The sequence below is a fragment of the Urocampus carinirostris genome, chromosome 8 (genome assembly GCF_059441175.1).
Source record: "Urocampus carinirostris isolate Australia breed hairy pipefish chromosome 8, RoL_Ucar_1.0, whole genome shotgun sequence".
NCBI classification, from domain to species: Eukaryota; Metazoa; Chordata; class Actinopteri; order Syngnathiformes; family Syngnathidae; genus Urocampus; species Urocampus carinirostris.
In genome coordinates, this window is record NC_142356.1 from 1,499,824 (window position 1) to 1,525,509 (window position 25,686).

The 25,686-nt window shown below is 43.2% G+C and overlaps 1 long non-coding RNA gene across 1 annotated transcript in view; it reads right to left on the minus strand.

Moving 5' to 3' along the window:
• LOC148360419 (uncharacterized) overlaps nt 1-25,686 on the minus strand; it is a 56,944-nt gene that overhangs the window by 14,242 nt on the left and 17,016 nt on the right. The window lies entirely within an intron of this gene.

Below are 25,686 nucleotides of genomic sequence, written 5' to 3' on the forward strand. Positions count from 1 at the left end.
AACTCATTTGAACTCGGGGGCCACAAGATAGAACATACATTCTGTCGGGGGCCGGACGAGTAGATTGAAGAGAAAAAAAAGAGAGATGAAGAAATAAGAGAAAGAGGGAGGGAAAAGGAGAGAGGGTGGGACAAAGACAGAAAAAGACAAAGAGGGAAAGAGCGTGAGAAACAAGCGATAAAAAGTCGTGTGAGAGGCGGAAAGAAAGGGAGAGGAAGATAGAAATCCAAAGAGAAATAGAAAGACAGAAGGAGAGAAAAGAGAAAAGAAAGTGTAAATGGTATGAAGAGAGAAAAGGAAAAAAGGAAGTTAGAGCAAATGAAGTTAAAAAGACACAGGGAGAGAAAGAGACAAAGAGCAACAAAGGAAGAGAAAAAGAGAGACAGAGAGTGAAAGAGACAGAGACAGAGTGGGAGAAAAGGGGTGGAAAAGAGAGAAAGAGAAATGAATACAAGTACAGTGTCTTTGTTCGAGGCAACTGGCTTTGGCAACATCAAGTGGACCTATTTCAACCTGCAGCTTGTTTTTTTCTTGCTCTTCTCCGAGTGTTGTCTCGCGGGCCGGATTCAACCCCTTAGCGGGCCTGATCTGGCCCGCGGGCCGCCTGTTGTGCCCTGCGACTGGCTGGCATCCAGTTCAGGGTGTCCTCTGCCCACTGCCCGATGATTGCTGGGATGGGCTCCAGCACCCCCGCGACCCTACTGAGGATAAGCGGTGCAGCTGATGAGATGAGATGAGCAGGAAACGACATGAATCGGTTGCATTGTGGGGATCGGAAGACGGAATCGCTGTAAGGTGGGGGGATAAAAAAACAATAATAATTAGAAAATGTGTTCCAAACCTCTAGTACTGCAAAGGAAAACTTCGAAATTGTATGTACTCAACATTGGGACGCTAGGGATATCATAACGAGGGGCTAAAGAAACATCGTATTCTATATTGTAACTTGAAAACTTCGTGAGTTAGAGTAACTGTAACGTGGGACTGGAAAAACATCGTAGTCTACATCGTAACCTGAAAACATCCTACGCCGGGGACGTTGTAAAGAGGGGCCGAAAAAAACATCATATTCCATATTTTCACTCTGAAACATATGAAGTAAGGGAAGCTGTAACGAGGGGCCGAAAGAGTTGGGGTCGTTGTAACGAGGGGCTGAAAAAAACATCGTGTTCCAAATCATAACATTAAAACTTCTAAAGTTCTGGTTGCCTTAACGAGGGGCCGAAAAACATCGTATTCCATATCGTCACTCTAAAACATTTGAAGTAAGGGAAGCTGTAACGAGGGGCCGAAAGAGTTGGGGTCGCCGTAACGAGGGGCTGAAATTAACATCGTGTACCACAGCATAACGTGAACAAATTGTATGCTAGCGACGCCATAACAAGGGGCCGAAAAACACAACCCGCGTTTCGCATCGTCATCTGAAAATATCGTAACCTCGGAACGCCGTAACGAGGGGCCGAAGAAACAACAAAACGTGAAAACATCAGAAATTAGGGTTGCCGTAACCAGGGGACGAAGAAAATTGTATTCCACATGGTAATGTGAAAATATCCTACGCTAGTGACGGCGTAATGAGGGGCGGAAAAAAAACACGAAATTACAGATCGTGCTAAATGATCATCATATTCCACGTTTTAGCGTGAAAACATCGTAAGCTAGGGACTGAAGGATTTTATACACTTGACTATAAAGGATTTTATACGATTGAATACAAGTTACATTTATTGAGTGCAACGGAAATTTTCATCGAGTAGGCTATAGTTCAATGACAGGTCGCGCCGTTCCGGATGCAGAATATTTTGTCTAGTTCTGTTGATAACGGGACTCGGACGGAGGACGGCAGGCGTTGTTTTGAGAACGAGGCCCCGATGACGTAGAAACGCTCGGTGTTGTTTTTGAGTTTTCCAGACATCGCGACGCCCAAGGTTGGGCTTCATTGGCACACCCGTGGGAGGAGCCGGCACACCATCTTGCAGAAAGACATGGGCGGAGAGGAGAAGCGAGGACTTAAAGAGAGGGTTTCCCAGGGACTCCGAAGACACTAATTCGACTAATTCGGCCGTATTTGACGGAATTCAATTAGTTAAATACAAACCCTGCAATTGAAAACCGGTTAATTGGTTCCCGGCCTCCCAATAGCAAAACAGCTATCAAACACGTCTTCCGGACGATTAAAAACACATCCGAATAGTAACGGAACATAGAAAATACAGTAATGATGTAAAATAAATAATGAGAAAATGATTGATCTCTAGTAGTAGCATCTGGAAATTCTCGTAACTCTGATTTTCTCTCGTATGTCGGGAGAAAATCTTCTCGTAATTTCCCGTAGCTGAAGATGCTCGAACGTAGAAGTTTGTGTTGCGACTTAAATAATAAATACATCGGGAGAAGTTACATTTATTTCACATACCGATTCCATTTAGACCGTAGGTGTCCAACAGGCGGCCCGCGGGCCACATCAGGCCCGCTAAGGGATTGAATCCGGCCCGCGAGGCAACACTCAGAGAAGCGCAAGAGAAAAACAAGCTGCAGGTAGGTCAACTTGATGTTGCCAAAGCCAGGTGCCTCGCACAAAGACACTGTAATTGTATTTCTCTCTCTCTCTCTCTCTCTCTTTTCCACCCCTTTTCTCCCACTCTGTCTCTTTCACTCTCTGTGTCTCTCAAGTTCTCTTCCTTTGTTGCTCTTTGTCTCTTTCTCTCTCTGTGCCTTTTAACCTCTTTTGCTCTAACTTCCTTTTCTCTCTTTAGTCTTTCTCTCTTCCTACCCTTCACACTTTCTTTTCTCTTTTCTCTCCTTCTGTCTATTTCTCTTTGGATTTCTTTCTTCCACTCCCTTTCTTTTCCCCCTCTCTCACGACTTTTTATCTTTTGTTTCTCACGCTCTCTCCCTCCCTCTCTTTTTCTTTCTTTGTCTTGCCCTCTCTCCTTTTCCCACCCTCTTTCTCTTATTTCCTTATCTCTCTTTTTCTTTCTCTTGAATCTACTAGTCCGGCCCCCGACAGAATGTTTGTTCTATCGTGTCACCCCCGAGTTAAAATGAGTATGACACCCCTGATTTAGACGTACCAGTTCCTAATTCTCCAAAGACTTTATAATCAACATTGGGACGCTAGGGATATCAGTGGCTCAGGAGGTAGAGCGCTTGTCTTGGGATCAGTAGATCGCAGTTCGAATCCCGACTCCTCCGTGTTACATGTCGAAGTGTCCTTGGGTAAGACACTGAACCCCTAATACCCCCAATAAGCAGGTTAGCGCCTTACATGGCTGCACGGCCGCTATTGGGAAATGTGAAGCACACTGTAAAGCGCTTTGGGAAGTCTTGACTTGAAAAGTGCTATATAAATGCAGATCATTTCATTTCATTTCATAATGACTGCTCGGACAGCTTACAGCGTCGGGTCATTGCATTTCTATTTGCAGGTTCGGTCTTTGTTTTTGGTTTGGACATATTATTGCTTTTGTGACCTCTCGTTTGTTACGTTGTTCCTGGTTTTCTCATTCAATAGCACCCTTCTTTTGAGCACATCCGCCCGGGTTCCGGCATCCCTTCACTCCAGGTACCCCCGAAAAGTCTGCCATTCGGCTTCGACGGTCCTGTCATAAACGCCGTGCATCCATTAGCCGCCTCTAAAAGGGTTTGCCAAATCTCTGGATCTGAATCCCGTCAACCGGAGCGGAGTTGATGAAGGCTCCCTGGCCGGCGGCGCGCACAAGGTGAGAGCGTTTTTATTGGACGCTCGCTAATGACTCTGACCTTCTGTTGATGCGGTGACAGCCGCCATTGTGCCCACCATTTTTTTTCTCCACCTGACTGGAAAGTGTTGACTTCATAAAAGACTCAAGAGAAAAAAATGGCCCCTAGTGGACATTGCACAGGCCGCAAGTACGGTCTCAGATGCCTTTCTGCTATAGGTTGACGTCATGTCAAAAGCCGATCTGCTATTTCTCTGCGTCACATCGTGAAAATGCCCGTATGCTTTTGGCTGAACTCCCTCCCACGATGCCTTTCTCTTTATTCAATGTCACGTGCTTCGAAATACTCTGGAGTTAGAGAAACGATACTGTATTTTTTTTGTACCGTGTCACAACTGTACTTTTTCTACCATGTCACAAAAGTTGCAGTGATGGTAGAAGGAAGAAGAAGGAGATGATAACCATGGAAACAAAGCTCACAATGATCGATAAATACAAAGGAGGCACATGCGTCGTTACCTTCACTATGTCGCATGTCTGTAACCAAAAGAAAAATCAGCTACACTTTCAAATATTTCCACTTGGTGTCGCCACTCTGTCTATTTTTTCTTTATCACTTTCTTCCTCTCTCTCCATCTTCTTCAGACTCTTAGTATTTTTATTTTCACTTTTTCTCTATTTCTCATTTTTCCTTTGTCTTTTCCATCTCTCTCTCACTCTCTCTCTCTCTCTTTCAATCAATGTCTCTCTCTCTCTCTCTCTCTCTCTTTCAATCAACGTCTCTCTCTCTCTCTCTCTCTTTTTCACTCAATGTCTCTCTCTCGCTTTCAATCAATGTCTCTCTCTCTTGCTCACCCTCTCTCTCTCACTTTCAATCAATGTCTCCCTCTCCCTTTCTCACACTTTCAATCAATGTCTCTCTCTCGCTCTCATTTTCAATCAATGTCTCTCTCTCTCCCTCTCTCAAACACTTTCAATCAATGTCTCTCTCTCTCTCCTCTCTCTCTCTCCTCACCCTCACTTTTAATCAATGTCTTTCTCTCTGTTCATTTTTTTTTCTCTCTGTCTCTTTTTCTCTAGGTTTCCCTTTGTTTCTCTCTCACTCACCCTCCCTTTCCTTTTCTCCTCTCTCCCTCTCTCTCTCTCTCTTTCTTTCCCCCTCTTTAACCCAGTTGTCTGACCGCCACGAAAGGGCGGGTCGGAATTTTCCTTCGACTTGATTCTAGAGTCAATAGGGAGCAGTACTAAAGTCCGGGCGCGCAATTTCTAAGTGTGATAATATTCCGAGGGGGAAGGCGGCCATAAATGTGGCGGGGAAGAAAGCCGGCAATATGAGGGCGAGCAATGAGCAATGAAGTGTCATAAGATGAAATGGACTTTGCTGCGCTCGCTAGTTCATTAGTCTTTGCACTCGCTGCCTTTTTTTTTGCTCTGTTGGCTTTGTGGTAGGGAGGCACAGAAATTATTTTGCATTTTTTGTTTCCACCCCAAAAAATAAATCAAACCAAAAATCGGCTTATGATAAGCCACAGGTGTCAAACAGGCGGCCCTAAGAGAAGCGCAAGAGAAAAACAAGCTGCAGGTTGAAATATGTCGACTTGATGTTGCCAAAGCCAGGTGCCTCGAACAAAGACACTGTACTTGTATTTCTTTCTCTCTCTCACCCTCACTTTCAATCAATGTCTGTCTGTCTCTCTCTCTCTCACTCTCAATCAAAGTCTCTCTCTCATTTTCAATCAATGTCTTTCTTACTTTCAATCAATGTCCCTCTCTCTCTCACTTTCAATCAATGTCACTCTCTCTCTCTCACTTTCAATCAATGTCTCTCTCTCTCTCTCTCACTTTCAATCAATGTGTCTCTCTCACTCTCTCTCTCTCTCAATCAACGTCTCTCTCTCATTTTCAATCAATGTCTTTCTTACTTTCAATCAATGTCTCTCTCTCTCTCACTTTCAATCAATGTCTCTCTCTCTCTCAATCAATGGCTCTCTCTCTCACTCTCAATCAATGTCGTTCTCTGTTTATTTTTTTCTCTTTTTCTCTAGGTTTCCCTTTATTTCTCTCTCTCTCTCTCTCTCTCTCCTCCACCCCTTTTCTCCTACTCTGTCTCTTTCACTCTCTGTGTCTCTCTTTTTCTTTTCCTTTGTTGCTCTTTGTCTCTTTCTATCTCTGTCTTTTTAACTTCTTTTGCTCAAATTTCCTTTTTTCCTTTTCCCTTTCTCTCTTCCTACCCTTCGCGATTTCTCTTCTCTTTTCTCTCCTTCTGTCTTTCTATTTCTCTTTGGATTTCTTTCTTCCTCTCCCTTTCTTTCCCCCTCTCTCACGACTTCTTTTTTTATCTCTTTTGTTTCTGATGCTCTCTCCCTTTTTTTCTTTCTTTGTCCCACCCTCTCTCCTTTTCCCTCCCTCTTTCTCTTATTTCTTTATCTCTCTTTTTCTTTCTCTTTAATCTTAATCTAGTCCGGCCGCCGACAGAATGTTTGTTCTATCGTGTGGCCCCCGAGTTCAAATGACTTTGACACCCCTGTGATAAGCAATTTTTTTTATTTATTTTTTACGATTGTAGGCCTGCAAAGGAGATGGCATAGGATGCTAGGTCAGTGTTTCCAATAGCGTATAAAGATCCTGGAGGGGCGCTAGGGTTTCATTGGTCCCCGCCAGGGTCTCAAAAATTCCTCTCATTCGCTTTTGTTTAATTGGTTGCTTGGGTAATATGAGTGTTTTTATTGGCTGAGCAGGAGAGGGGGGAGGTAGGGGGGGGTTACTGCCTTAGTTCAAAAGAGATGACAATACAGAGAACAAAAAGGAAATTAAAAAAAGTCGAAACTGGAAAATGATCCTTATTTGGACTCATTTTATTTACCGTATTTTCCGCACTATAAGGCGCATCTAAAAGTCTTAGTTTTTTTCAAAAGCTGACCATGCGCCTTATAATACAGTGCGCCTTATATATGGCTCACTATTAAATCGCAAGGTCTCGCAACTTACGCAACAGCCGCCGACTCGATTTTCCCCCGAACGTGGAGTAGTCCGCGGTGTATGCTGGGATTTATATACCAGCGTTTCATTGGCTAACCAATGTGTCAATCATCATTTGAATCGATCGCTATTGGCTAAAGTTATTCGGAGCCTCGGATTGGCTAGAGGGCCAAAACACAAAACAAACCCTGCAATTGGCCAAAAAAGATGTGTCAATCATCCGTTAAATCGATCGCTATTGGCTGAAGTTATTCGGAGCCTCGGATAGGCTAGAGGGCCGAAACAAACCCTGCAATTGGCCGAAAAAGATGACTGAATAGCAAGCTTGCTAAACTACGCCATAAAGAAACATGTTTCATTAGTCTGTATTTGTAAATATTTGACTCTCCTGGATTTACTACACTCACGGTTGTAAGAAGACCATGATTGTGTATCATTTTTGAACGTGAGTTCTGCGGCTTTATATTTTCCCGGTATCTTGTTTTAGATTGATCTTGATGTTGCTGTGACGAGTTGAGTGAATTCAACTCAATTCCAAGTGTTTATTGTCACATGCACAGTAAAGTTGCGAGCGAAAACAGAAAATAGAAACTAAGGAATGGTTGGCATTTCTTGAATCCCAAGACTTTAACCTTCCGAATGATGGAACGATGCATTCGAGTGACATGGTACGGACGCCGCATCCGCACGTGTTCTCGACCCGTCTTTGCGTCTTTGCAAGCTTTGGGAATGTAAAGGGGGTAAGAAGTTGGACTCAACTATCTGACTGTTTTGTCCACGTTCCCATTGTAGCGCCTTATAATCCGGTGCGTCTTATGTATGTCAAAAGTGGACCAAAAACTATTTTTTGGGGGTGCGCCCTATAACCCGGTGCGCCTTATAGTGCGGAAAATACGGTAATTGCAGGAGGGAAACAAGTTTGAAATTGTATATTTGTTGATATGGGCTCTGGAATTATTCTCATGTGTCGTATCATCTAACGTCTCACAAAGAAATAAATGCACTGAAACATTGGATATGTCTGGAAAGCGAGTAGGGCGGTTTTGCAGAGATTTGTTTGAGATTTTATGGTGAGGCTCTCTTGATAAAAAAAATTAAGAAATTGCCATAATGGCTCTTTTGGTCCTATAGGTTCCCGACCCCTTTTCTAGCTTAGTGTTTAAGATGTGGATGACAAAGTGCGCTTGATCACGTTTATGCCGTGAGCTGTATATTTTTGCCCGAAGCCATGAAATGATGAATATAAGCCTCCGATGCATAGTTCAGGCCCTTTGGGCGACTTTGGGCTGATATGTGATCTTTGTGGGCCCAAAAAGCATCAATAAACCCATCGATTGCCTCCTACTGTGACACTTGCCATAGCGCTTTCCGCACCATCTTCAATCTTTGTCCGAGTGAGTAAAGGGTGTGGGGATTAACTACGGCTCAATTTAACTCTGAGAAGATCCAAAATAAATACAAGTTCGACTACAAAAGTGTTATTTTTTTGATGGCGGATAAATGGACCCATGTGGGGTGAAGGATTTTATACATTAGACAATAAAATATTTTATACAATTGAATACAAGTTGGGCAGCACGGCGGGGCAGTGGTTAGTTCTAAGGTCTAGGGAACCTCCTGTGTCGGTTCAAATCCAGCTCCCGGACTTCCTGTGCGGAGTTTGTATGTTCTCCCCGTGCTTGCGTGGGTTTCCTCCGGGCACACGGGTTTCCTCCCACATTCCAAAGACATGCATTTCAGGTGGATTGGCCGGTCCAAATTGTCCCTAGGTGTGAATGAGCGAGCGAGTTGTCTGTCCCTGTGTGCCCTGCGATTGGCTGGCAACCAGTTCGGGGTGTCCCCTGCCCACTGCCCGATGGTTGCTGGGATGGGCTCCAGCACCCCCGCGACCCTACTGAGGATAAGCGGTGCAGCTGATGAGATGAGATGATGAAATGAATACAAGTTACATTTATTGAGTGCAATGAAGATTTTCACTGAGTGGGCTTCAGGTCACGCTGTTCCAAATGCTGAATGTTTTGGCTGGAATATTTTGATAACAGGACTCTGACGAAGGACGGCAGGCATTGTTTTGATAAACGCTCTGCCGTTTTGAGTTTTTCCAGACATCGAGGGGAGGGGGTGGACCCCACGTGGGGGCTTCCCTGGCACGCCAATGGGAGGAGCCGGCACACTGGCTTGCAGAAAAACGCAGGGAGGGAAGAAGCAGAAAGATCGACAGAGGAGGCTTGACAGAGACTTGAGTGACACTAATTCAGCTAATTCGGCCATATTCGATGGAATTCACTTAGTTAAATACTTTAAGAAATTAAATCTGCCCCTGTGTGGAAATGTCGGTCTCTTGGCCATATTTTCCATCAACAAATGAGCGCGCATTGTTAGGTGAATGTAGGTTGTGTTTGGTTAATGGAGTCAGATAACTCATTCGAACATTGGTAAACGCTACATTTTAATATATTTAAATTCCTAACAGGGGGAACTGGAAATGAAATGAAATGATCTGCATTTTATAAAGCGCTTTTCAAGTCTATGATTTCCCAAAGCGCTTTACAATGTGCTCCACATTTCCCAATAGCGGCCTTGCAGCCATGTAAGGCGCTAACCTGCTTATTGGGGGTATTAGGGGTTCAGTGTCTTACCCAAGGACACTTTGACATGTAACACGGACGCGCCGGGATTCGAACTGGGATCCCTTGATCGCAAGACGAGCGCTCTACCTCCTGAGCTACTGTCTCCCTGCCGTCCCTGGAGACAGGGATGCTCAAAAATAAGGTTGTATTTAACAACAAACCAGGATCGAAGTAGCAATAAAAAGTGGTCAAAAAGCGTCCAGAAACAAAAACCAACCTGCCAAAGTTCACACTAGAAACACCAAAACTGGAAATCGAATAACACAGGGAATAAAGAGACCAGAGACCGACAATCCAACCCGACACCAATGTGGATATGAAAATAGCAATGAAAACCAGGATGACACTGGCAGACGAAATAGAAAATGACACTGACCCGAGCGACATGTGGACATCAAAATGTCCTTTTATATAAGGCTGCAGGATCATTGGGCAAAAGCGTGTGGTGATTGGACACCACACAGTCGGGGCCTTCTGCTTGTCGGAGGCGTGTCAGACCCCAACAAGAAGCTCTATTTGGACAACTGCAACGTTCTCCGCCAAGGTTGAATGGCATCATCGGCCCGCCTTCGTGTTTGACTTTGTCCGACGCGCGAGTGACTTCGTGCCCCACCAAACACCATCTGGTTGGCGCATGAAACCTTCTACTAAAGTCATTCGGGGCCACCAAAAATCATAAACAGGACAGCGAATTGGACAGCCAAGTGCCATCTTGCTCATTGAGTTTGATAACGCGTCCTTTGGTTAATCGTTTACCGGAATTCCGTCCGAAATTCTCCATTGGGGCGGTGGGCGGACAGAGGGAGGACGGTGGACGGACAGAGGGACTTTTCCCGCTGATTATATTGAAAAAAAAAAAAAAAAAGAAATATAATCCACAATGACTGTCATATAATTGGATCGTAAAAGAAGCCGGTGCGGGTCTGTGCGTTTGCGGTCGTCATGGCAACAGGAAGCGCCGACAACGAAAGCCGGGGCAAAATATTCGACTGCCGGAACATTTGCGACTCGTTTCGCATGGAGACGACCGTTTTGGCCGTAAATTGCTGCCGTTTATTCTCGGCGTTCTGCTCCTTCGCCGGCATTGTGTTGCAAACGTGAATCTATGATGAAGCTGGTGGGAGTGTTGGGAAAATCTGGGGAACAGCGTGAAACAGCAACGTTTGTGGGGGTTATGAGAGCTCAATTCCAAACGAGATAAGTGCCAAAAACCCACATGCGGATGATAAAGCGACCTCTAGTGTTGTTAAACTACTCGACTCCATTCAATTAGACTATATTGTTCAAAATGAAAAGCTAAACCGCATCGTTTGGTTCAGGTTGACAGATCCCTTGAGCCAGGCATTTCTAAGCTGCGAGCCGGGGGCCAGTTACAGCATTTTTTGAACAGTCTTTAGGAAATTTCCTCTCCATCAACGAAACTTTGTGATCAGCATCGCCTTTGTAGCATTTTTATTGGACTCGCAGGGTCTTGTGAAAAAGCGCTGCTGAAGTGTTAAGACAGCTTCCAGTTGCTTCACCTTTTCACAGCATTAGTCTCCAATTGGCTTTTTGCAGTCGGCATGTTTGGTCTGGCAGTGGGGCGGCATCGGCTCAGGAGATAAAGCGCTCGTCTTGGGATCAAGAGGTCGCAGGTGCGATTACCGGTCCTCCGTGTTATATGTCGAAGTGTCCTTGGGCAAGACACTGAATCCCTAATGCCCCCGATAGCTAAGGTAGTCACCCTGCATGGCTGACTCCCTATTGGTGTGTGAGTGTGTGTGTGAATGGGTAAGTGTGAAGCACATTGTAAAGCGCTTCGGGAGGTCTTCATTGACTTGAAAAGTGCTAGAGAAATACATTTACATTTACAGTGCCTCTTGATATTATTGCTTTTTTCTCTGGCCAATTTGGGCAGAGACAGTTGTTTCGGATTTCATTGAAAAAATACTAACTTGTCCTGGAAGTGGAAGAGTCAATTTTCCTTTTTTTATTTACAGTCGCCATGGAGATGGGGTGGGCTAAATTTCTCACAGAAATCCCGGGGCAAGGTGGCCAAAGGGCTACTGTCATCATCTGGTGGAATGGTACAAATTTATTTGATACTACAGTCAACAAGACGAGCAGGCCACATATTTTTAATTCTATGACAGAGGTTGGTGGTGTCATTTCGCCAAAGTCAATTTTTTTTAATTGTTTAAAAGTTATTTCTATACGAGCTGAAAATGGTTTGTGCTTTACTGCTCTATTACAATTCTCCCAAAAATGAGATCATCATTTTAGTGATAATTGCACTAGGCCTAGGGCGCCCTCTTGCTGTTTAACAATAGTTGAAATGATATACTCAGTTTTTATGTGCCAATAATTTCACACATAAGTCTCACCAGAGTATAAATCGCACCCCTGGCCAAACTATGAAAAAAACCTACACTATCACTGTTGGGAATTAATATCAAAATGTAGCGTTTACCAAATTGTTCAAATGAGTCATCTGACTCCATTAACCAAACACAACCTACATTCACGCAACAATTTAAGCGCGCTTGTTTCTTGAGGGAAAAGATGAACAGGAAGCAGACATTTCCACACGGGGGCAGATTTCATTTCATCAACAATTTAACTAAGTGCACTCCATCGAAAACGGCCGAATGAGTTTCGTTGGAGTCTCTCCTGTTCACCATCTTCTCCCTGCATAATGGCGTGCCGACTCCTCCCATGGGCGTGCCAAGGAAGCCCCCCCTGGGCGTCGCGGTATACTCAAAACAACACCGAGCGTTTCTGCGTCATCAGGGTCTTTCTGCGTCTGATTGTGCTGATTGTGGCGGCAGTGGCTCAGGAGGTAGAGCGCTCGTCTTGGGATCAAAAGATCACAGTTCAAATCCTGGCTCCTACGTGTTACATGTCGAAGTGTCCTTGGGTAAGACACTGAACCCCTAATGCCCTCAATAAGCAGGTTAGTGCCTTAAATGGCTGCACGGCCGCTATTGGGAAATGTGAAGCACACTGTAAAGCACTTTGGGAAGTCTTGACTTGAAAAGCGCTATAGAAATGCAGATCATTTCTTTTCATTTCATTATCTTATCAGCCTTACGTCCTGTTCCCGCCGTTCCTGTAAACAACATTTTCCACCAAGGTGCCCTGACATTGAACTACAGCCCAGTCAGTGAATATATTTTGCATTAAATGTAATTTGTAGTCGATCGTATAAAATCCTTTATAGTCAAATGTATAAAATCCTTCATTACTGATAAAGACTTATCGGAATGATGACTGAGAGACTTGAAGGACACGCGACGAGATGCTTTCAGAAACAATTCTGTATATCCGGCTTCAGGTTCACAAGTTCTGGATTCTAATCCGTGATCGAGTATGCATGTTTTCTCCAAACTTGCACGCGTTAGGGTTTTTTTTTGTTGTTTTGCAAGAACAAAGAAAGGTCGAGAAAATTGCTGAGTCGCTCTCGGCCTGAAAAGGAGAGTTCAGCAAATAAATAATTGTAAAAGTTTGTGCGCTGTGAAATAAGTCTCTTGGCAAAGAGCACAAAGGGAGTCGGAGACCTTCGTGCCTCATCGCTTTTGTTTAGAAAAAAAAAAACTCGGCCGTTTAAAGCCGAATGTGCATTACAAAGGGAGAAGTCCGGATACAAATCAATAATTACGGCTTTTAACAATTCACAAGACCAAATATAGCGGGACACCAACTCAAAAACATAATAGGAGGAATTATTTTTTCCTGTAAAACTGAATACTAAAATGAGTGTCATAGTTTGGTGCCTGCAGTCCCTCTTCTTCTCCAAAGATGGCAGCATTAACCCATTTCCCAGTCCCCCTCTCTTTTCCTCTCCCCAGATGATTCCAATGAGACAATTAGCAACCACTACCGTATATACCCCAGGCTCCCACCTCACATTGTCTTGGTTTCGATTCCTGAAGACTGTCCCTCGCCAAGACGACAAGCTTCTCCTCCCACGACCTCCATCTTCGATTCCCTCCTCGTCCCAAGTCACAAAGACCGGTTACTCCGACCGACTTCTTCAGCTCCCTCTTTATCCCGAGAACGTCCGCTCATGCTGTCTTTTTTGAAGATACTCCCAAATCTCCCCTTCCAAATTTTCATCAACCCAAAACCCACACATTAGTTTCTCATGCAAGCCTCCCCTTTAAGATCTCCTCATCAGCAGTTCCCATCATGCCCCATTCTCTCCAGTCAAGTTTTTTGTTGCCGTTAGATAAACGCCCCCTGGTGGGGTTTGATCACATCCCTTGTGGTGGTGGTAGTCTGCAAACACCAGAGCGGTGGTGGGGCAGGCCCAGCAGTGACTCCATTTCCTGAGAGTGCTCAGGAAAAATCATCTGAAACAGCAGCTGCTGGTGTCCTTTTACAAAGCCACAGTGGAGAGCATTCTAACATACTGCATTACGGTGTGGCATGCTGGGTGCACGGCAGCAGACAGGAAAACGCTTCAGAAGGTCATCAACACAGCCCTGAGAATCGTTGGTTGCTCTCTACCCAGTCTGGAGGACATTGCCTGCTCTCGCTACCTCAGCAGAGCAGAAAACATCATCAAGGACTTTTCTCACCCCGGCCACCGCCTCTTTGACCCGCTGCCTTCCCGCAAGCGCTACAGGTCACGCAAAACAAAACCAAACAGACTCCGAGACAGTTTATTCCCCAGAGCCATTACCACCCTTAACACACACCGCACAACAAACTGAAACTCTTGCAAACACACGACCTCACTTTGCACAATGTTGACTATTTTTGCACTTAACGCATATTGCACTAATACCATCCCATAACTGTACGTAACATCCTACATGCCCACATTTCTTGTGTAAATATTGTGTCAATTATAACCTGATTTTCTTTGTTCCTTTATCTTCTTTGTTTTCTTTTATCCTCACTGTTATATGTGAACCTGGAGTGCCACGCCCAATTTCGTTGTCACAATATGTTCAACCCATTTTATAACAATGACAATAAAGGTGTATTCTATTCTATTCTATTGTGTTCCGTCCCCTTGTGTCCTGCATTTGGGTCTGTCCGACACCTTGCGACAGTATTGTTGCTGGAAGGCATTTTAGTCATTAACACAAGCTTCTGCGTCTGTAAACGACCATATGGTTGGAGGATAAATAATATGCAGATGAGTTCTCTTAACAGATTGCTACAAACAAGATAAATGATTGTTCCACAATCAATTCCTTGGGCTTGGTTATCTAAAGAAGGCTTTTTATAGCTGTGTGCTGGAGGGAATTGCACGATTAAATCTTTGCTTTCTTCCAGTGATTAGCCAAGTAACTAACATTCATTCACATCAGTAGGGGGCAGTAGATTCTGGTCATGAGTTAGCACAATATATTTGCTAACCTGTTCCGTTTAAGCAGGGTTGGGTAGGGTTACTTTAACTGGATTACTTTCAATGACTTTCGGATGACTCCAATACCAAATATGCTAATAAAAGACAAAAGAAACTAAATAGGAATCAAATGATGACTCACAACACGTGGTAAGCTTTCTCTCCTGGCTTTGATCTCTTTGATCTCCGGCAAAACGAACATCAAATGCGACAGAAACAAAATAAAAAAATAAATCCAAACAGCTTGCCAACATCATTTTTGCTCTTCCGTGTATTCCGTTACTCCCCAAGCCTGCACAAAATGGAGTCATTTTATTCCTATTTAGTTTCTTTTGTCTTTTATTAGCATATTTGGTATTGGAGTCATTCAAAAGTAATTGAAAGTAATCCAGTTAAAGTAACCCTACCCAACCCTGCGTTTAAGATTGAATTGCAACAAATAATAGATCAAATGAAGTAAAAAAATATTTTGCACGTAAATTCCTATTTGAACATTCATTTAATTATCATACTAAAAAAAATGGGGAAAAAACAGATGGTGTTAAATATTTGTTTGGTTTTAATCAACTAGGTCAAATTTTATCTGCAAGGACCTTTTACACAAAATTTTCATGCGCTAATTCTAACAAATCCAAAAATTACACTCTAACTTGGTTAAGGCAGAAAAAAAAAACTGAACCACACTGAACCAAGTTGATTAACCCCTCAATGTTCCCTTGGCCCTCACATCAGTCTGAAACACCCAAAACTTCTAAAGCCAGTAGAGCTCACCAATAATGTGCTGATAGTGAGCCGGCGAGTAAAAAAGTCCGCCTAAAAGAACTCCTGCATCATTTGACAATCCTTGTTGTAATAAGCTACTTTCGCTTCATAATTGCTTTATTGCATTATTGCTCCAAGGCAATGTATACGGCGCACCGGGTTATAAGTTGCATTTTCAAATATCTGGCCTATTTCAGGCAGCACGGCGGATGAGTGGTTGGCGCGTCGGCCTCACTGTTCTGAGGTCATGAGATCGAATCTTCCTGTGTGAAGTTTCTATGGTTTTCCTCCGGGCGCTCTGGTTTCCTCCCAAATTCTCAAAACATGCATGTCAGGTTAACTGGCCCGTCTAAATTGTCCCTAGGAATGAATGTGTGAGTGACATGTCTGAAGGTAGCAATGCTTTGATTAAGGGCTATACAAATAACTTGACTTCAAAAAGGAGAATAAATTCAAACTTATGTGAAAGAAACCGATATTATTCTGGCACCATCGGTAGCCTACACTCTAGCTTGTTTTGTAGCAAGTTTGCCAAATCAGTGTTTCCTATGGAATCTTGTGAGACTGTGTGTAAAGTAGGCTTAAACGTATTTACTCAAGGTGTGTATTTCTAATCAGTTGGATGTTCCTTTTAGTGTCTCTTGGTGTTCCTGTCTGTGTTTAAAGGTGTTGGGGGTGGTCTTTGGTCTTTTGCCTTTTGTCTCAACATACCACTAATTTTGCATGTCTTCTTGTTTCAATAAAACACAAAGGCAGGCAGGGGAAAAGCCAGAAGGAGCGCGGCCAGTGAGACAAAAGAGAGTCAATTATCCACTCATCCTGGTCGTTCTCCTTCTGCAGTTGTAAAAAACTAAACAAGTCTTTGCCTGAATTTTGTTCTACGGTTAGCCAATATTTTTTTTAGCTCTCCCACACTTCAGTGGTCGTTTTATACCCAACAGACCCGGATGTCCCGTGACTGTTCTCGCGAGCCACGCTCGGCCCGCGAGCCTCAATTTGGACAAAAGTTGCGAAGACTATTCTACTCACGTCAGACTTTCTGAAAAATCAACCGCCTTCCCGATGAAGCGACTCCGCATCGTAAATCCAAGGTGACGCCGTCTACCAAGAGTCCAACTTTAAGTGGAAACCTGACCCTAGCGCGTCAACATGGCTTTTATCGCACCCCCCCGGCAGCCTACATCCCCCCCTTCCCATTTATCGCTTAATTTCCCCGTTCAGATTGCAAATCAGGAAGCGGAGCGTCAAATTTGACAAATGGACCGTCTGCGACTGGGACGGGGGCGGCCGCCTTCAAAATAAGACCGGCGGCGGCGAGATATCCCCGTCTCCCCCGGGGAGGAGAAAATGAAGCGCTCGGCGGGATAGCATTCCATTAACCTTCCTCTTCCCAGACAAATTGCCATTTGTCACCTTGTTGCGAATCTGACGCCTTGTGCGGCACCTCCGATGGACAAACACACCAAAAAACGATCTGTCAAGGATATCGGAACGCTCTGATGCGGGGCAAACTTCTTCTCACAACGGGGTTCGTACACCTTTTTGAATGGCCAAATTCAAGCACTTTTCGTGGACTTTTTTTTTGCCGGGTGTGATATTTGGACTATGTCGGGTATGGGTTAATTCTGTGTTTGTGTTGGATTTTTGCAATGTGGGCGCATGCGGCTAATATACAGGTGCGGCTTGTGTATGTACAAAATTGGTTTTCTTCCCGAAATGTGGTGGATACGGCTTATAATCCGGTGCGTTCTATAGTCCGGAATTTACGGTATGTACATATGTAAATGGTCTGCATTTCTATAGCGCTTTTCAAGTCAATAAAGACCTCCCAAAGCGCTTTACAATATGCTTCACACTTTTCCCTATTACTAACTAAACAATAGCAGCGTCAGCCATGCAAGGCAACTACATGCTATCGGGGGGTATTAGGGATTCAATGTCTTGCCCGAGGAGACTTCGACGTATAACATGGAGGAGCAGGGAATTGAACCTGCAACCTCTTAATCCCAAGACGAGCGCTTTACCTATTAATTATAATTATTAATTACTAATCAATTTAAAATGCTATAATGGCTCTTTGGGTCAAAAAGGTTCCCCACCCCTTTTCTAGCTTAGTGTTTAAGACGGTGATGACAACGATAGTAGATGAATGGACCCATGTGGGGGAAGCAGGAACCGAAGACAGGGATGCTCAAAAATAAGGTTGTATTCAACAACAAACCAGGATCAAAGTAGCAACAAAAAGAGGGCACAAAGTGTCTAGGAACAAAAACCAAACCTGCCAAAGTTCACACTAGAAACACCAAAACTGAAAATGGAATAACACAGGGAACAAAGAGAACAGAGACCAACAATCCAACCAGACACCAATGTGGATATGAAAATGGCAATGAAAACCAGGATGACACTGGCAGACGAAATAGAAAATGACCCAAAATGTCTTTTTATAAGGCAGCAGGATCATTGGGCAAAGACGTGTGGTGATTGGAAGCCAAGACGAGCGCTTTACCTCCTGAGCCAAAGCCGCCCCATTTATATTAAATAATAATATAAAATATGAATAATAATATCACTACAACCAACATGACTTAAATGAAATAAAAACAAAAATGAAATGCAAAGTGTGAACACTACTGTTTTACAGCCAGATTGACCAACTCATGTTATGGTAACAGCTCATCACTTAGCCTTCCACTTTAGCATCTTTTTTTACACACGCTTGGTTGACCGGTCTCCACTTGAACGTACCGTTATGGAACAAGTTTACTACACTTTTTTAGCGATCTCTTAATCGCAAACACGCTTTTCTATAATGCGGCTGAGTTGCCGCGCTCTCTTATCGCCGCTGCTTCGGTGGCTCCGCCCCCGGTCGACGGCTTATCCAATCAGAAGGTGCGGGGTGGGTAGTGTTAGATTATTAAAATGTGTCACTGAGTATGTTGTCACTATCGCATGAGTGTTCCAGATATTTTAGTTTGATTAATTAATCATCACGTTATTACTTTGATTATCGCATTATTCGTTTAGTTATAAATGCAAATAATATTTATCCACTTAATTTAAGGAAGTATTATTCATTAGAATATATTCTTGTACTTTCCTAGCAAGGGTCTAAGCCTTATCTTACAACCTTCTTTTTGCCTTGTCATGAGAATTTCCAGAAGGGTCTTTTAGAGCTTCATGTTCCATTTTGCAAATCCAGACCCATTTCTTATAGAAACTGTGGTCAGCCATTTGTCAGTGCCTTTCAGTGAGAAAACTCTCTCCTGAGCAATTAGTCTGGACGGCACTCTGTTTTACTTTTATTTTGTAACTTTGTAATAAAAGTCCTCAACGGAACTTTTTCTGCGTCCGGATACTCTGTCCGGTCTCGGAAATTGAACACGCAGTGGACTGTCTTCACCAACAGTAGCGAGGAGAGAGGAGAAGTAGGAGCAAGGGAGAGAGAGTCTTGGCTACATCTGAGACTTAATAATCGGCCCGTCGAATAGATAATAATGCAGATACCGATACCCCTTCCAAAAGGTCAATAACCTGCCCGCCCAATAATGGATAACCCCAAAATCGAGAGGTCTATTGCTCTCGTTTATATTGCATGCAATGACATTCTAAATACAGTAGATGACACCATCAACAGTTTGGTCAATGAAACCTCATTTGACCTTAGCTAGCCCTGCACCTATTTGGGTTCCAGTCATTGATGGATGCCGCCGAGATCTCTATATATCTTGTGTTAGAAGACGAAAGCAACACAACATTTGTTATGTGAGATGACGGCGATGCGGACAGCCTGATGTTTCCAGTCGTGATGGGAATTTCAGCCCTTTTTCGAGGACGGGCTCTTCCGGCTCGGCTCACGAAAAAGAGCCGGCTATTATAGCTCCCTTAATTTAAGCGTGGCCTAGCCAACGTGTTAAAAGAGCCAAAATAGACTCAAATAATATAAACACACAAATATGTCTGCAGCAAAAAAATATTAAAGCCGTTTGGAAAATAAAACCAAATGGGGATTCATACATAAAAGTCCGTCATTTTAAGTTAAAAATGTGTCATGGAAATAATGTTAACCCAAAGCGACTAAAGGAGAAGACAATAAAGATTTAGTCTCAGATATACTTGCAAAGCAGGCAGCGGCATTATAAATATTTGAAACTCGAAAACAAACTCGCAAAATAAAAAAAATGTAAATGAAAATATGTCGTTTTCGGTGGGACAAAAAAACTACTAAACACAAAAAGAAACTTTCGGTTGTTTTAAACATAATACATTGAGGTGGAGGCAGCACAGCGGGGCAGTGGTTAGCGCTTGTGCGGCACAGTTCATGTCATGGGAACCTGTCGTGGGTTCAAATCCAGCTCCAGACTTCCTGTGCGGAGTTTGTATGTTCTCCCCGTGCTTGCGTGGGTTTCCTCCGGGCACTCCGGTTTCCTCCCACATTCCAAAAAACATGCATGTCAGGTGAATCGGCCGGTCCAAATTGTCCCTAGGTGTGAATGAGCGAGCGAGTTGTCTGTCCACGTGTGCCCTGCGATTGGCTGGCAACCAGTTCAGGGTGTCCCCTGCCCACTGCCCAGAGATGGCTGGGATGGGCTCCAGCCCCCCCGCGACCCTAATGAGGATAAGCGGTGTAGCTGATGAGATGAGACATTGAGGTGGATGATCTCTTAAATACATGAAATACAAATTAAATGACTTTAAATCTGCAAAAATAAATGATCAAATACAAAACATTTTTAGCCTGCGACTGGCTGGGAAACAGTTTGGAGTGTCCCCTGCCCACTGCCCGAAGATAGCTGAGATGGGCTCCAGCACCCCCGTGACCCTACTGAGGATAAGCGGTGCAGATACAGGATGAATGAAAACAATTTTAGCTGATTATACGCTCCACAAATTCTTCAAATCAAATCAAGAAAATTTCAATCATCAACTCCTCAGAGCAATAAATAAACTATAAAATGCAGAATTTTATAACCATTTACAATTGACCTTCTAAACAATTCAGACAGAAACTAAACACAACCTCTGAAAAATTGCCAAAAAAGTCACTTTAAATGTATCAAACATGGATAAAAAAAGATCAGCATGATCTATTCAAGATTTTGAAAGTGAATCAGCTTTGAGGTACTGATTTGGCTCTTTTTTCTGCTTTGACTCTTTTTGTATTTACTTCTTTTTGTGTCCTTTGTATTAAACTTGATCTACTGTTGAAACACACATGAGGCATATTGATCAATGGCGTGCGCCTTTGATAGGAAAAAAAAGCCAAGGGGACCAGGCTGCTGATGGGTGGGAACCATCTCCTGTTGTTCACTTCGAAGACTAAGAAGTTTAAAGTATAGTAGATACTTAAAACAAGGAGAGAGGGCATCGATGGATTTCAAACTCACAAGGAGAACAGGAGAACTACCCTTCAGATAAGGAATTCCAGGCCTTTCTTTTTACTAAATTTCCCAGGTTACAAAAGCAAGCCTCTCTAAAGGGTGCGGGTATCAAAGAATAGCCACACCATTGGTCGATAATGACAATGATGTAAACTGTGCATAATATTTAAAATGAAGAACAACAGTGCACAATAATAGTCAAAATAACGGAATAGACTTATCAAAGAGCCGGTTTAAAGAACCATTACGTTCACGAACGGCACATCTGGAGTGACCAAGAAGGACAGTGAGCCTGTTAGTCTTCCCGAATTCAATCAAGGAGGCGAGACACCTCGGAAAATGGAAAATAAATCTTCAGGTGAAGTTACAGTTAAGAAATCATCCATCCTGCCCGTTTCTATGTCAACCAAAGAAAAAGAGTGGTGTTTTTTTTTTCAGGTTAGACTCTGCTTCTATCTAGTGGTCTTTGCTAGATTCTGACCAAATAGCTGAGTGCTTCCCTGCCAAGTAAGATTTCAAAACGGGAATATCGCTGCCTGCCTTTTGCATCGTGACTCGCAATAGAGGTCAGAAATTGTAACGTTTGGTAGACAAGAGAGGAAATATCAACATTTTATGCAATTTCAAGAAGAGGGCGCCGTTACCTTAAGATTAACCCCTTAACAATCCAGTAAAATTCCCCTGGAGACGTACCCAAAGTTAACCGAATGCTGCTCTTTGGAGAATCTGGATGCTTTTGGTATCTTTTGAAAAGGAACACACACAATGTTTCATCTCAAACTGAAATCATCACTGCGAGTGCTACAAACATCTAAATTGGATCACACAGAAATAGAAGGTTTTTATTCTTGCCTGATTTTGGAGTGCAATAGCATGACGTTTTGACGGGTCCCGGGTCAAATTTCATCACAATCTGAAAAACAAAACATTGTAATTGACACATTTTTTCCTTTACTTCCAGTCAATCATTTGCACAATGGTCTGCCATTAGTCAAATTGGTCAAGGCAAAGTTCTTAAATTTAATTTGGAAAATTGTAATGTGACTTTTCTGGATTTTTAAAAAAACAAAGTTACATGCTAATGAAACATTGTAAGCAGGTATTTTTTATTTTGCTTGCTTCTATTTTTAAAACTGGACACCGTCAAAGGAGATTCCGTTGGATGCCAGTGTTGTTTGTAATTTTGACTATTATGCACTGATCACGACATTGGTACTATTAGCCACGAGTGATATCCTGGAAGGGGGATGACCTCATGTGCAGTCCCTTCTCAAGGTTTCTTCATTTTCCTCATGTTGATGGTTTTTTTTTAGTTTTTCCTTGCCCTCATGTCAGTTTTCGATCAGGGGATGGTGTCATAATAGTCTGTGGTTTGCAATACTCTGTGGTCTGTGCAGCCCTTTGAGACTCTTTGTGATTCAGGGCGTCACAAATAAACATGACTTGACTTTTTTCAAAGGGTATTTCAAGGAGTCTCCAAAAATGGCCATTTGCAGACTCCAAACGGACCATATTTCCTTCTCAACAGTCTGACGGCCCAGGGAACGGTAACGGGTTTAACCATGTCACTGGTAATAACCACTGGATGCATAAGTGGGATCAAAAATGACCCGATGGGTTGTTAGTCTTCAAAATCTTTCAAAATAAAAAACAATTTTTAATTTTGTCATGTTCCAGATATTCCTTATAGAACATGACACAACGCCATAAGTATTTTTCTTTTTTTCCTCACTCATTTCGACCGCACTCGTGGAAAAGTTACTGTTGGGCTAAGCAAACAAGGGTGAGGTACTCATGGGAAATGGTAAATGCATTTCTTTAGCGCTTTTCAAGTCAATGAATGAAATGAAATGATCTGCATTTCTATCGCGCTTTTCAAGTCAATGACTTCCCAAAGCGCTTTACAATGTGCTCCACATTTCCCAATAGCGGCCTTGCAGCCATGTAAGGCGCTAACCTGCTTATTGGGGGGTATTAGGGGTTCAGTGTCTTACCCAAGGACACTTCGACATGTAACACGGACGAGCCGGGATTTGAACTGGGATCCCTTGATCCCAAGACGAGCGCTCTACCTCCTGAGCTACTGCCACCCCCAATGAAGATCTCCCAAAGCTTCACAATGTGCTTCACACTTACCCATTCACACACACACACACACTCACACACCAATAGGGAGTCAGCCATGCAGGGCACCTACCTGCTTATTGGGGGCATTAGGGATTCAGTGCCTTGCCCAAGGACACTTCGTCATATAACACGGAGAAGCTGGGAACCGAACCTGCAACCTCTTGGTCTCAAGACGAGCGCTTTATCTCCCGAGCCGATGCCGCCCCACTGCCAAAGATGCCAACTACAAAAAGCCAACTGGAAACGAACACTGTGAAAAGGTGAAGCAACTGGAAGCTGTTTTAACGCTACGGCAGCGCTTTTTCACGAGAACCTGCGAACTCTTGATCCCAAGACGAGCGCTCTACCTCCCGAACCAATGCCGCCCACATAAAAAATAAAAGTAAAAAAATAAATGTATGTAGCACAGACAACGCACTTTTCCTTTCAAAAGAAAAAAATTGCAGTACGGGTCTGAAAAATCACAAGTAGGATTTTCCCCAAAATCGTGCAATCCTAATGCATATGCTGTTTACCTTCTGCGAAAGCCCCGGGCGCTGACATTTTTTAAATAGAAACCTGGACTCCTGTCACACAGGACTACATTTGGATTAGGACTTTCGCTAGGTTGAGAGATGCATAATGTGCTCGCTATACATAGAAAGTTTGTTAATGACACTACAAAGTATGATTTATAAAACCAAAACAATTTGTCAGTTCTGAGGTCATGGGTTCAAATCCAGCTACCGGCCATCCTGTGCAGGATTTGCATATGCTCCCCATGCTCGCGTGTGTTTCCTCCCGCATTCCAAAAAAACATGCATTTGAGGTGAATTGGCCAGTGCAATCGATGAGCCAGTGAACCGTTGCCCTGGGACTGGTTGGCAACCAGGTGAGGGTGTCCCCTGCCCACTGCCAGAAGACAGATGGGATGGGCTCCAGCCCCCCTGCGACCCTACTGAGAATGTACGGAGAAATGATTTGAGCTAAACGTCATACTCCTACCAGAATCGCCCAAGATATTGAATGTTGAGCTATAGGGACAGAAATTAATACATTGGCGCCCCTCAGTGGTGACTACTGCACAACAACACTTTAAGTGCACATGCTTCACATATTAGTACTCAATGAAACAACAAAAAAAGTACAACAGCAGGAATTGTATTCATTTATCATGGTATTCGTTCATTTTTTTCACGTATCTGTAAGTGTGTACATTTGACGTCCTATTAAAGATATGTATGGCGACTTGTGTGATTCATGTCTATACAAATAAATGTGACTTATGCTATGTGTGGGAGAACGGAGGATATTGTCTTATTTGACATGAAATCTCGTTTAGTTTGTAATTCAGTGATTGAGTGCTGCAAAAATTCATATCAATTTGATTGCAAGTTCCAAATTAAAGTACAAACTCGGTCGTTTTTGTTACCAAAATTCTAGTTATTGGTCCATCTAAATGCAGTGACTTGTGTCGTCCATAATGTGATGTCTGGTATTAGCATGGTGCAAAAAAAATGATGACACACACTGTGGACCATAATATCTTACTAGGACGGTTGGAAAAATTGAATAGTCTCTTGAGAACAGTCCTCTTATGGTTCGGATCCTACCTCTCCGATATGATGCACTGTGTTTAATAAGGTGAAATGACATCTGAGCCCTTTAGTGTTACCTGTGGTGTTCCGCAGGGTTCAGTACTTGACCCACATTCTTTTCAGCATTGACATGATTCCATGAGGTATTATTCGCAAGTATGATATCAGTTTTCATTGCTATGCAGATGACACTAAACTATATAATCCGATGGAGGAATCTGCCACACTAAACTGTGGAAATTTGGAGGCCTGGCTCACTGAGAGAAAAGAATGGATGTCACTCAACTTCATGTGCCTTAACTCTGAACAGCCTGAACTGTTAGTTTTTGGACCATCTAAATGCCATGACTTGTTCTCAAAAACTGCTCTGAACATTGACAAATCTAACATCACCCAGAGTGACTCAGTTAAAAATTTAGGTGTCATATTTGACCCCGATTTGTCCTTTCAAACACATGTTAAGATTTTTACTAGAACAGCTTTCTTCCATCTTCGCAACATTGCCAAAATTCGCCCTATGCCGTCTCAGTCGGATGCGGAGATTATAATTCATCCCGTCTCGAAGACTGTAATGCCCTATTCTCCGGTCTCCCGAACTCCAAAATCAAGAGCTTTCAGCTCGTACAAAATGCTGCAGCGAAGCCTTTAACTAAGACAAGAAAGTTTGATCCCATTACCCTGATTTTAGCTAAACTGCATTGGCTCCCTGTTAGCTTAAGATGTGATGTTAAGGTTCTGTTGGTATTATACCAAATCATGCATGGACTTGCTCCCCCATATCATTCAGATATAATCTCCCCCTATGTTCCGGTCCAGAGCCTTCGCTCTGAAAATGCTGATCTACTCGTGATCCCAAGAGCCAAGAAGAAATCCGACAGTGTTTTCCATTGGGGGCCTTGGTGCTGTGGAAAGCTCTTCCCCCTGAGATTGGATCTGCAACCTTAGTGGAAATGTTTCAATCTGAGTTTAAAACACACTTCTATTCTATATCATATGAATAACCTATATTTGATGTTGACAATATCTGTGTATTATTTGCCCTCGTGTAGGTTTTAGATCAGGGGATGGGGTCATCATAGTCTGTGGTTTGCAATAATCTGTGGTCTGTGCAGCCCTTTGAGACTTCCTGTGATTAAGGGCGTCACAAATAAATAAACATGAGTTTGTTTGTCTACAACACGTTTTAAATTA